The sequence below is a fragment of the Odocoileus virginianus genome, unplaced genomic scaffold (assembly GCF_023699985.2).
Source record: "Odocoileus virginianus isolate 20LAN1187 ecotype Illinois unplaced genomic scaffold, Ovbor_1.2 Unplaced_Scaffold_1, whole genome shotgun sequence".
In the NCBI taxonomy this organism is placed as follows: Eukaryota; Metazoa; Chordata; class Mammalia; order Artiodactyla; family Cervidae; genus Odocoileus; species Odocoileus virginianus.
Genome location: NW_027224263.1, coordinates 4,986,795 through 4,999,136, shown reverse-complemented (window position 1 = coordinate 4,999,136; position 12,342 = coordinate 4,986,795). Strand labels below are relative to the sequence as shown.

General features: G+C 41.4%; 1 protein-coding gene across 1 annotated transcript in view; it reads left to right on the top strand.

The window, feature by feature from the left end:
- Nucleotides 1-12,342, top strand: part of TRPC5 (transient receptor potential cation channel subfamily C member 5) — a 309,416-nt gene that overhangs the window by 200,256 nt on the left and 96,818 nt on the right. The window lies entirely within an intron of this gene.

The following is a 12,342-nucleotide window of genomic DNA, read 5'->3' as shown; positions in this document are numbered from 1 at the left end:
CTACTAACAATAATTTGAAACAGACTATAGACCTAATTGGGACTTCCCTGGTGGCTCAGATGGTAAAGTGTCTGCCTACAATGTGGGAGACCCAGGTTCGATCCCTGGGTCAGGAAGATCCTCTGGAGAAGGAAATGGCAACCCACTCCAGTACTCTTGCCTGGAAAATCCCGTGGATGGAGGAGCCTGGTAGTCTACAATCCATGGGGTCGCAAAGAGTTGGACACGACTGATCGACTAAGCTTTCAGTCTTTCATAGACCTAAATGTGAAAGGTAAATCTTCTAGATCAAGCCATTGACAAATATCTTCATGATCTTCAGTAAAGATTTCTTACTCTATACAAAAATCATTAACTAGGAAAGAAGATTGATCAATGGTTTTCATTAAAATTAAGACTTCCCAGTGGCGCTAGTGGTAAAGAACCCGCCTGCCAACGCAGGAGACATAAGAGACATGGGTTCGATCCCTGGGTTGGGAAGATCCCCTGGAGAAGGAAATGGCAACCCACTCCACTATTCTTGCCTGGAGAATCCCACGGACAGAGGAGCCTGGCAGGTTACAGTCCAGTCCGTGGGGTCGCAAAGAGTCAGATGCAATTGAAGCGACTTAGCACGCACAAGAACTTCCATTTATCAAAGTGAAAGTGAAAGTCGATCAGTCGTGTCCGACTCTTTGTGACCCATTTATCAAAAGACCCTTTTGACGGTGAAAAGGCTAACCACAGACTGGGAGAGAATATTCACAAGACATATATTTAACAAGGGACTTGTATCAAGTATAAACATTTATTTTAAACTTCTTCAAATCAATAGTAAAAAAAAAAAAACCGACAACACAATTTTTAAAAATGTTAAAAATGGAACAAAGAATTGAATGGCACTTCACAGATGAGAACTTTTTAAATGGCCTTCAAGCATATTAATAGATTTTCATCATTATTGGATATTCAGAAAATGCAAATTAAACTGACAGCCAAGACACACAAATCCCCACCAGAATACCTAAAATTGAAAAACAACAACAAAAACTGACAATACTAAGCATTGAGAAGAACATGGAGCAACTAGAACTCTCATACATTGTTGGTGAAAATGTTAACTTGTACAACTTCCTTGGAACTGTTGGGCAGTATCTATTAAAACTAAACATGCCTCTCTTGAACAACCTTGTCATTCTACTCCTAAATATATAAAATAAAAGATTACTACTGTCCACAAAAATGCATGAACAAGAAAGTTGAAAGAAGTCAGATGCCTTAAAGTACATACTGTATAATTCCATTTACATGAACTTTAAGAACAGGCAAATGAATCTGTAGAACAAAAGTGAATGTAGTGGCTACCTCTGAATGGGGGTGGGCTTTTGACTGGGAAGAAATATGGGGAAGCCTTCTGCAATGCTGGAAATGTTCTGTTGATAAAAGCATTCAGCTGTACAAAATAATTGATGCACTTCACCTTATATATGCTATATTTTACAAAATTGTTATTTTAAATTTAGGATTTCCTTCCTATAAAATCAGTAAAGACAGCAAGACAGTGATGAGAGTCTTGCCAGGATTCGGAGAGCCAGTCATCATAGCCAATAGAAATGGAATGAAGGGGCTCCCCAAGTGGCTCAGTGGCAAAGAATCTGACTGCCAATGCAGGGGACACAGGTTTAACTGGGAAGATCCCACATACCATGGAGCAACTAGGCCTGAGTGCAGCAAATATTGAGCCTGGGTTCTAGGGCCTGGGAACCACAACCACTGAGACCACGTGCTGCAACTATATCCATACACACTAGAGCCTGCACTCCACAACAAGAGAAGTCACCACAATGAGAAGCCTGCGCACTGCAACTAGAGATTAGCCCCTGCTCACCACAATTAGAGAAAAGCCTCCATAGCAATGAAGACCCAGCACAGCCCAAAATAATGAATAAATAAATAAATAAGAAATGGAATGAAGTCTGAAGGTACAGAGAAGGATCCTTGGCCTACTTCATGGCAGGGCTAAGTAAAGCAAGAGACCTGTATAGCTGGATGGAATTGCAAATTGACAGACGATGAAATAACCCATATCTTACAAAAAGTTCAGAAAGACAGCTGGGACAGGCCATGATGTCCATCTGATAATGAGAATCTTTAACCCCATAGATTTTATTAATCTCATTCTTGTGATAGTTTTGTCAGCATAACTAATCAAAAGCCACCATTTTTCCTTTAGCTGATAGTCCTACCCTGCTATTTTGTGATGCTCATAGCTGGCAAACTGCCAGTAAGCATCTAACAGTAGGATGGAAAAGGAGCATAGGCATCCAGGTCCTCTGGATCTGTGTTTATAGTCATTAAATTTTTCTGCATCAGGCAAGGTCAATTAGTTCACATCCAACAGGAACAGAGGCAGTTATGTGAGAGAGATTGAAACATACCTTTATAGGGACTTCCCTGGCAGTCCAGTGGTTAAGACTCCATGCTTCCAATTCAGGGGATGCAGGTTCAATCCCTGGTCGGGGAGCTAAGATCCTGGATGCCATGTGGCCCAGACTCCTCAAAAATGTTCCTTTTGGGAGTATAGGTGCCAGTTTCCTATTTATAAACAGTAAATGTTCTAATAATGCTCCCTTTTCTACTGCTGCAGTGCCAGCAGTAGAATTTGGATACATGCATTTAACATAGTTTTTTAAATAACACCCCCATACACTACCTCTAGAGCTTCCATGATAGCTCAGTTGGTAAAGAATCTGCCTGCAATGCAGGAGATCCTGGTTCAATTCCTGGGTTGGGAAGATCCACTGGAGAAGGGATAGGCTACCCACTCCAGTATTCTTGGGCTTCCCTGGTGGCTCAGGTGGTAAAGAATCTGCCTGCAATGTGGGAGACCTGGGTTTGATCCCTGGGTTGGGAAGATCCCCTGGAGAAGGGAAAGGCTACCCACTCCAGTGTTCTGACCTGGAGAATTCCATGGATTGTATAGTCCATGGGGTTGCAAAGAGCTGGACATGACTGAGCAACTTTCACTTTCACACTACTTGTCATTGCCCTCCCCACCCCTGAGGAAACATCAAGACGTCTTCATTCCCAAAAGGCAAATTTTAAAATTTTGACATAGCAGGAGCTCTCTGAGGGGCTACAATGAAGAAAGCAATAGGATCTGCCCTTCAAACTTTTTTTAAGAAAAAATAAAGCTACAAACCTTTACATTAAAAAAAAACAAACCTGTGTGCAATAAGGCATTTGCCTGTTATAGGATCTGACATTTAAAATCCCCATGAACCATCTTTAATTTATCAAGAAAAAAAGGAAAGAATTGTGTCGCTAAAGAGCTAAACATGGTAACTTCTTCAAAATATATGAAAAATTCAAAACAGAAACTGAAAAAATTGAGGGTAGGAAATGTCCTTATGGTCAATTTAAACCAAATTCTACTGAATTTCTTTCTTCTTCCTCCAAATTTGTTCACTGCAGCAGAGAGAATCACAGATTCTTGCTTACCTTTCAGAAAAACAACTTTGTCAGTGGAGAAAAACAACCACTTTTGAAAATATATATCTCTTGGTTATTTTCCTAGACAGACAAATAGTTTCCTCAGAACACTCTTCAAACATGAGGACAGAAACCCCATCTTGACTTGGTGAAACACTGCAGAGGCTTGTCCCTGAATCCTGACTGTTATGAGAAGCCCACAGGCACCCAGAGAGCCTGAAAAGAGCTGTAATAACTTCTAGAGAGATTCTTGGCTTTTAAATATTACCAGTGCAAATGATGAGGTCTAAAATAAGAGAAATAAAAACAGAATTTGGAGGTAATAGGATAAGGGATTTTATTCCCAAATATTCCGTCAGCTTTCTGAGAGGGAAAAAAGAAAAATATTTTTGTTTGTGCATTTTCTTTAAGAGAGACAGTAAAATGATGTAAGTGGTTGTAATAGTAGGATCTGTGGCAAACAAATCTATATTTGAATTACAACTTTTTCACATACTAACTAGAAGTCTGCCAAACTACTCTGCCTGTTTCCTCATCTGTAAAATGAAGATAATAACAATTGTGAGAATTACATAAGTTAACATATACAATGAGTTTAGAATGGTCCCTAGTATATAGTAAGCTCTTAATAAATGCTATCTAATATAATTGTTCTGAAGAAAATTCAGGGATCCAGGAAGCAGTGTGTGATGCATCCTGGGTACTGACTAGTGATCCTGGAAGGTAGTAAGGGAGACACCTGCAGGCATTACAAAAACTGGAAGGGAGTACCTGAGATATACTTCATCTCATGGTTAGAACCAACATAACTTTGGACTAGGATGAAGATGTCAGGGACCACAATTCAAAAGGATACACATTCCCCAATGTTCACTGCAGCACTGTTTATGATAGCCAGGACATGGAAGAAACCTAGATGTCCATCAACAGATGAATGGATAAAGAAGTTGTGGTACATATATACAATGGAAAGTTACTTTGCCATAAGAAGGGAATGAATTTGATCAGTTGTAGTGAGGTGGATGAACCTAGAGCCTGTTATACAGAGAGAAGTCAGAAAGAGAAAAACAAATATCATATATTAATGCATATATATGGAATCTAGAAAAATAGTACTGATGAACCTATTTACAGGGAAGAAATGGAGACACAGACTTAGAGAATGGACTTGTGGACACAGTGGGAAAAGAGAAGGTAGGACTAATTGAGAAAGTAGCATTGACATATACACTATCATGTGTAAAATAGGTAACTAGCAGGAAGCTGCTGTATAACACAGGGAGCCCAGTCTGGTGCTCTGGGATGATCTAGAGGGATGGGCCAGGAGTGGGGAGAGAGGCTCAAGAGGGAGTTGTTGTTCAGTCACTAAGTCATGTCCAACTCTTTGTGACCCCATAGACTGTAGCATGCCAGGCTTTCCTGTCCTTCACTGTCTCCTGGAGTTTGCTCAAACTCATGTTCATTGAGTCGGTGATGCCATCCAACCATCTCATCCTCTGTCGCCCCCTTCTCCTCCTGCCCTCAATCTTTCCCAGCATCAGGGTCTTTTCCAATGAGTTGGCTCTTCGCATCAGGTGGCCAAAGTATTGGAGCTTCAGCATCAGTCCTTCCAATGAATATTCAGTGTTGATTTCCTTTAGGATTGACTGATTTGATCTCCTTGCTGTCCAAGGGACTCTCAAGAGTCTTCTCCAGCACTACAGTTCAAAAGCATCAATTCTTTAGGGCTCTTCTGGTGGCTCATGGTAAAGTATCTGCCTGCAATGCAGGAAACCTGGGTTCAATCCCTGGAGAATCCCATGGACAAAGGAGTCTGGCAGGCTACAGTCCATGGGGTTACAAAGAGTCAGACATGACTGAGCAACTAATACTTTCTTTTGAGGGGGCTTCCCAGGTGGCACTAGTGGTAAAGAATCCACCTGCCAGTGTAGGAGATGTGGGTTTGATCCCTGGTCAGGAAGATCCCCTGGAGTAGGAAATGACAACCCACTCCAATATTCTTGCCTGGAAATTTCCATGGACAGAGGAGCCTAGCAGGCTACAGTCCATGGTGCTGTAAAGACTGTGCAGGAGAGAGGGGATATGATTTGAATTGTAATGCAGAAACCAGCACAACATTGTAAAACAATTATCCTCCAATTAAAAAAAAAGATGGCAGGAGTTGGACTGTGTTGTGGCTCTAGTTCACACATAACCCTTTCAGAAGACCTAAGACCAGTCATGTAGGGAATCCTTGAGTATTAGTGCATCTTCCTGGCCTAATTCACTCTTGCATTTGAAGGCCTTGCTCACTCTGGCAGGTGAAAAATGACTGCACTTTGGGCTGCCCATTGGTTATTCCTCTAACACATTGCAAGCTGCATGGAGAATGCCCTCTACTTGGTATTATGGCAATGAATCTTTCAAGATTTAAAGCATTAACTAGCTGTTCCCTGGAAATATCTCCCATTGACCCTTGAATAACCCAGGGGGGGGGGGGTAGCTCCAAAATCACTGCAGATGGTGACTGTAGCCATGAAATTAAAAAATGCTTGCTCCTTGGAAGAAAAGTTATGACAAACCTAGACAGCATATTAAAAAGCAGAGACATTACTTTGCCAACAAAGGTCCATCTAGTCAAAGCTATGGTTTTTCTAGTAGTCATGTATGGATGTGAGAGTTGGACCATAAAGAAAGCTGAATGCTGAAGAATTGATGCTTTTGAACTGTGGTGTTAGAGAAGACTCTTGAGAGTCCCTTGGACTGCAAGGAGATCAAACCAGTCAATCCTAAAGCTGAAATCAGTCCTGAATATTCATTGGAAGAACTGATGCTGAAGCTGAAGCTCCAATACTTTGGCCACCTGATGCAAAGAACTGACTCATTGAAAAAACCCTGATGCTGGGAAATATTGAGTGCAGAAGGACAAAGGGATGACAGAGGATGAGATGGTTGGATGGCATCACTGACTCGATGGACATGAGTTTGAGCAAGCTCCGGGAATTGGTGATGGACAGGGAAGCCTGGCATGTTGCAGTCCATGGGGTCACAAACAGTCGGACACAACTGAGCAATGAACTGAACTGAATCCCCTTATAACTTAGAGTAGGCCCGCCACATCCATGACTCCTCCATATGCACCATTTCAACCAACCACAGACCATGTAGTTTTGTAGTTATTTACTATTGAAAAAAATCTGCATGTAAGTGGACTGTGTTCAAACCCACCTTGTGTTGACCCTTGTGTTCAAGGGTCAGCAGTACCAGGGAAGTAATTGGCATAATAATGAAGGCCATTACTCTGTGACTAGAATGACTTCACCTAAACCAACCCAGATTCTCAGATCTTTCTATGTGAATCATTTGGGTAAGAAAGGAAGCATCATACAAATATCATTGTACACTTTGTGCCCAGATGTAGAAGTGAGCTTTAAGAACACCACTCAGAAATTTGACAAAAGCCATACAAACACCAGTAGTAGCCTCCTCTCTGTTTTTGTGGCAAATGCCAGCTTGCCAGGAGAGACCCAATTCCTTTATTTTACCACCTGGAAAGATCAGAAGTCATAGAGCTCTTCCTCTGCCTGCAAATGTACTTACTGCTTATCCACCAAAGGAAAACTACTTCTGTTTTTAATGTCTCCGAATAAGATTCCATAACCTCCCTTGGTAACTCATTCCATTGTTTTATAGTTTCCTCCTTCTGCTAATTATATCCTCAAGTACCTTCACAGACATTAACTTATTTAATCCTATAACAATCCTGCTCAGCAAGGATTATCCCTATTTTACAACTGAGGAAGTGAAGACCCAAAGAGGATAAGGGATGTGCCAAGATTACCTACTTGGTTAGTAGCAGAGCAAGAGTAAGAACATGATTCTTCAGCCAGAGGTCCCCAACCTCTGGAATCTAATGCCTGATGATCTGAGGTGGAGCTGATATAATAATAATAGAAATAAAGTGCACAATAAATGTAATGCACTTGAATCATCCCAAAACCATTCACTCTGCCCCCTGGTCCAAGGAAAAATCGTCTTCCACAAAACCAGTCCCTGGCGCCAAAAATGTTGAGGACTACTGCTTAAAGCCTCTGTGTATTCCTTACACTGTGGTCTACCTAGTGATGCTCTGAAAGTTAAAGTGTTAGTCACTTAGTCAAGTCCAGCTCTCTGCAATCCTATGGACTATAAGCCCAGCAAGTTTCTCTGTCCATGGAAATCTCCAGGCAAGATGAGGAGCTCCAAATAACCAGCAGAATAAGATGCAGTGGTAAGATGTCAACAAGAACACAATACAACTGTGCTGAGTGGCTTACCAAGTGGATCATAGGCCACAGGTCCCCTCAAGGATAACTATTTCATTGTCCTCCTCCCTACATACTACTGTTCTCAAGGTTAGAAGGTTCTAGTAAAAAGAAAAGATACCAAATACCTCAGTGAACATTTAAATCACCTTAAGACCATACACTGATCTATGAAAATTAAAAATAAGAGTACTTGGTCTCCTGTTTTCAGACTTCTCCATTTTTGATCTCTGACATAACATAATCAGAATAAATTGGAGAAACTGAGACAGAAAAAAATCTGTCCTGACATCCTAAAAAGGAAAATGCTTTGCCCTTTGCCATGAATTTGCTTCCTTTCCCTCTGAAGACTTCATTCCTTTACCTCTCAATGTTCATAAAGAAGCCAACAGTTAACATTTTAAGCATAGGTAAAGAATGAATCCCAGACTTCCCTGGTGGTCCAGTGGCTAAGAGTCTGCCTGAAAAAAAAAGCCTTCCTGTCAATGCTGGGGACACAAGTTCGATCCCTGGTCCAGGAAGATTCCACATGCTGTGGAGCAACTAAGCCCATGCACCACAACTACTGAAGCCTGTGCTCTAGAGCCTGTGCTCCAAAGCAAGAGAAGCCACCACAATGAGAAGCCCATCCACTGCAACTGGAGACTAGCCCTGACTCCCTGCAACTAGAGAAGGCCTGTACACAGCAGTGAAGGCATGACACAGCCAAAAAGCTAAATAAATTTTTAAAAAGAATGAATCCCATCTCCTATATGCTTGGCACTTAGAAAAGCACACTAAGGCTTTAAAAAATTTTTTTGTTGTTTCTGCCTGGAATGTCCTTTACTCAGATATCTGAATGGCTAAATCCGTCCCCAATTTCAAACTCTTACTTATATCTTGACTTTTCATTGAGAGCTACACTTAAGTGTTAGTCACTCAGTTGTGTCTGACACTTTGCAACCCCATGGACTGTAGCCCAACAGGCTCCTCTGTCTGTGGAGATTCTCCAGGCAAGAATACTGGAGTGAGTTGCCGTTCCCTTCAGGGGATCTTCCCAACCTAGCGATCAAACCTGGGTCTCCTGCACTGCAGGTTGGTTGTTTTTTTCTTCTCTTTAATTTGGAGGCTAATTACTTTACAATATTGTGGTGGTTTTTGCCATATATCAACATGAATCAGCCATGGGTGTACATGTGTCCCACCATCCTGAACCCCCTCCCACCTCCCTCCCCACCCCATCCCTCTGGGTTGTCCCAGAGCACCAGCTTTGAGTGCCCTGCTTCATGCATTGAACTTGCACTGGTCATCTATTTTACATATGGTAATATACATGTTTCAGTGCTATCTTATATCATCCCACCCTTGCCTTCCATTTTTGGTCCCCCACAGAGTCCAAAAGTCTGTTCTTTACATCTGTGTCTCTTTTGCTGTCTTGCATATAGGGTCATCATTACTGTCTTTCTAAATTCCATATATATGCATTAATATACTGTATTGGTGTTTCTCTTTCTGGCTTACTTCACTCTGTATAATAGGCTCCAGTTTCATCCACCTCATTAGAACTGACTCAAATGTGTTCTTTTTTATAGCTGAGTAATATTCCATTGTGTATATGTACCACAACTTCCTTATCCATTCATCTGCCAATGGACATCTAGGTTGCTTCCATGTCCTAACTATGTAAACATTGCTACAATGAACATTGGGGTACATGTGTCTCTTTCATTTCCAGTTTTCAGGTTGATTCTTTACTGCCTAAGCTACCAGGGAAGCCCAGAACTACTCTTACCACCCTCTTAAAAACTGAACCTCCCCCTCCCAACCTGGCACTCCTAGGACTTTTCTTATTCTTCTCTACTTTTTAAATTTTCTTATAACTTATCACCTTCTTTATGTATTAGATGATTTACTTGTTTATTATGATGATTATTTATTTTATGGCTCTCCTATCTAGAAAGTAAGCTCCATGAAGACAGTGATCTCTGTTTAGTTCAAGTTTAAGAACAGTGTCTGGGATGTAATAAGTAATAAACTTCTATTGAATGAATAACAACACTAATAACTTCTTACATTTTTTGCTTATTACATTTTTACAGTGCTTTATATTAATACTTAAATGTTTTCACATTGTACCTCATCTGATCTTCACAATTACCACATAACCTGGGTAGGGCAACCCAGAGTTCATTATCTCCATTCTACATTTAGGACAATTGACATCTCAAAAGGCAGAAAGATCTACCCAAAGTCACACAGGGGGAATGTGGTAGAACCAGGAGCCTAGTTCTGTGCGTTCTTGTTAGAGTGTCCAACATTATACTGCAAAGCCCACAGTCCTTGAGGAAAGACCTTCCAGATTGTTTTGTTAGGACAGAGACATGCTTTGCTCATGCCATTAACCCAGTGCCTTGAAACTGAATGTGTTGCACCCGCTCATGGGAATACAAACACGTGAAGTTATCTAAAGACCTGGGTTTATGTGGGGAACAGCCATGTGAATGTCAGAGAAAATGATTCCATTCCCAAATGGTGCTCTCCAAGAAAGCAAGCAACATTTGACTATACCAGCTGCTCAGTGGAATAAATCATTTGTTTCTTCCTAACCAGCTCTGCCTTCCTCCTTCATTACACATTAAACCAAGCAGTTCTCCAAAGCAGCTTAGCAGCACAAAGGAGGAAATCACAGTCTAAAAGGCATCTGCTACAGAAAGTGCCTCCTACCGGCCTCTTCTGCCATGCCACCATCTAAGCTGCTGACTGCCCATGGCGAGAGCTCTCCCCCACTGCTGTTGCCACACAAGACAAGTGCAGGCTGTCTCTTTAAATGCCCCACTGAAGAGGAAGCTGGTGTTTATTTGGCAGGAGAGGAACAGGATAGTTCATGCTTGGCATACTGCTACTGTTGGCATCCAGTCCAGAGGCTGCTACATTTTGCAGGGGCGGCAACTATTTTGTCCTTGGGATAACATAGTGGAAGATACAGCTATATTTACATACAGGCTTTTTAACAGAGATGCCTGTCACCCTTGGTAAGCTCACAGGAGGCAACAGAAATGGCACAGCCAGGAAAAGGCAAGCCAAATCCTCAGTGTCTTCTGGCAGCTGAACACACAGTACCAGAGAGGGAGGCCTGGTCATTATGACAGGGATGTATGTATCCTGTAACCCTCCCAAGAATTACTAAGGAGCTCAATTTTGTCTTCTGTGCCATTTTCCTTTGATCACAGCAAATTAAGAGGCTGAGGCTTGACCCTACGACCAAGTACGCTATGCTACCAGCCTCAACAAACATCTCCTAACAAAACAGCAACCATGAACATAGAAACCTCAGGCTGAAAACAGAAGCATCTATGCAAATATAGTCTACCTAATGCTGGATGGATGTCAGATAATACATGGACACAAGCATCACTGAAATATGAAAGCATACAACAATCTCAACCACACAGATAGGTACTGAAGTATTTGACACTGAGAAAGTATAAGGATGCAGGAAAGAGTTTATTTTTAAGGGGAAAAATATAAGATTTGGAGGCAGAGAAATCTGGCTTCAAGTCTACAAGTTTTCTTACCTTGAGCAGTTCACTTAAGCTCATTGCAACTCACTTTTCTGATCTGAAAATAGATTAATTATCATTTCTTAAGCAAGTATTACTTTTCTGATTTAGACAACATTTAATTAAGGGGAGATGCTTATTTACATGCAAAAATAAGAGTATGGCTTCTGGATTCAAACACAGATATAAACTCTACCTCTGATACTTACTAACCATAGGGCATTGAGGAAGGTGCTTATTCTCTCTAAACCTGAGTTTATTCATCTGTATATTGGAGATGATCCTGACTGACACCTGTCTCAAATAGATGCTATAATAATCAAATCAAATACTGTTGAAATAGTGTTTTATAAACCATAAACCCCAAGGCAAAAACTTTTCCTTTAAAAGTTGCAGTGACCAACTAATCTGGTTTGCCAGGGGCCAAGGGATTGTCTAAGGCCCAGCACTTTCAGCACCAAATATAGAAAATGTGGGGCAAATTTTAAAGAGCTGTTTACCTTAGTCTCAATTGGCCCTTAACAAAGTCAGGACCCTGAATAGGCCTTAACAAGGAACACTATGACTTAACTAGATTTAGGCTCTGACTTAGCCTCACCTAACACTCTAACTAGGCATTAAGTAGGACTAAGAACTGGCTGCTGCTGTTGCTGCATCACTTCAGTCGTGTCCGACTCTGTGTGACCCCATAGACGGCAGCCCACCAGGCTCCCCCATCCATGGGATTTTCCAGGCAAGAGTACTGGAGTGGGTTGCCATTGCCTTCTCCGAAAAACTGGCTAGGCCTTAATTTTACTCTGACTAGGACATAACTAAGTTTAGCTCCCTTTGGGACTAGTTAAGTAGGGCTAAATAGACTTTTAAAAGGTACAGTCCCTTGCTGTGCTTTAAATGAGACTCTGACTAGGTCTTCTCTAGGCTAAGATCCTGGCTAGATCTTAAATAGACTCTAAATAGATGTAAAGTAGGCTTAGTCCCTGACTAAGTTAAATGGGCTGTGACTAGGATTTAACTAAGCTTACAGTTAACAAGACCTTAAATTGACTGGC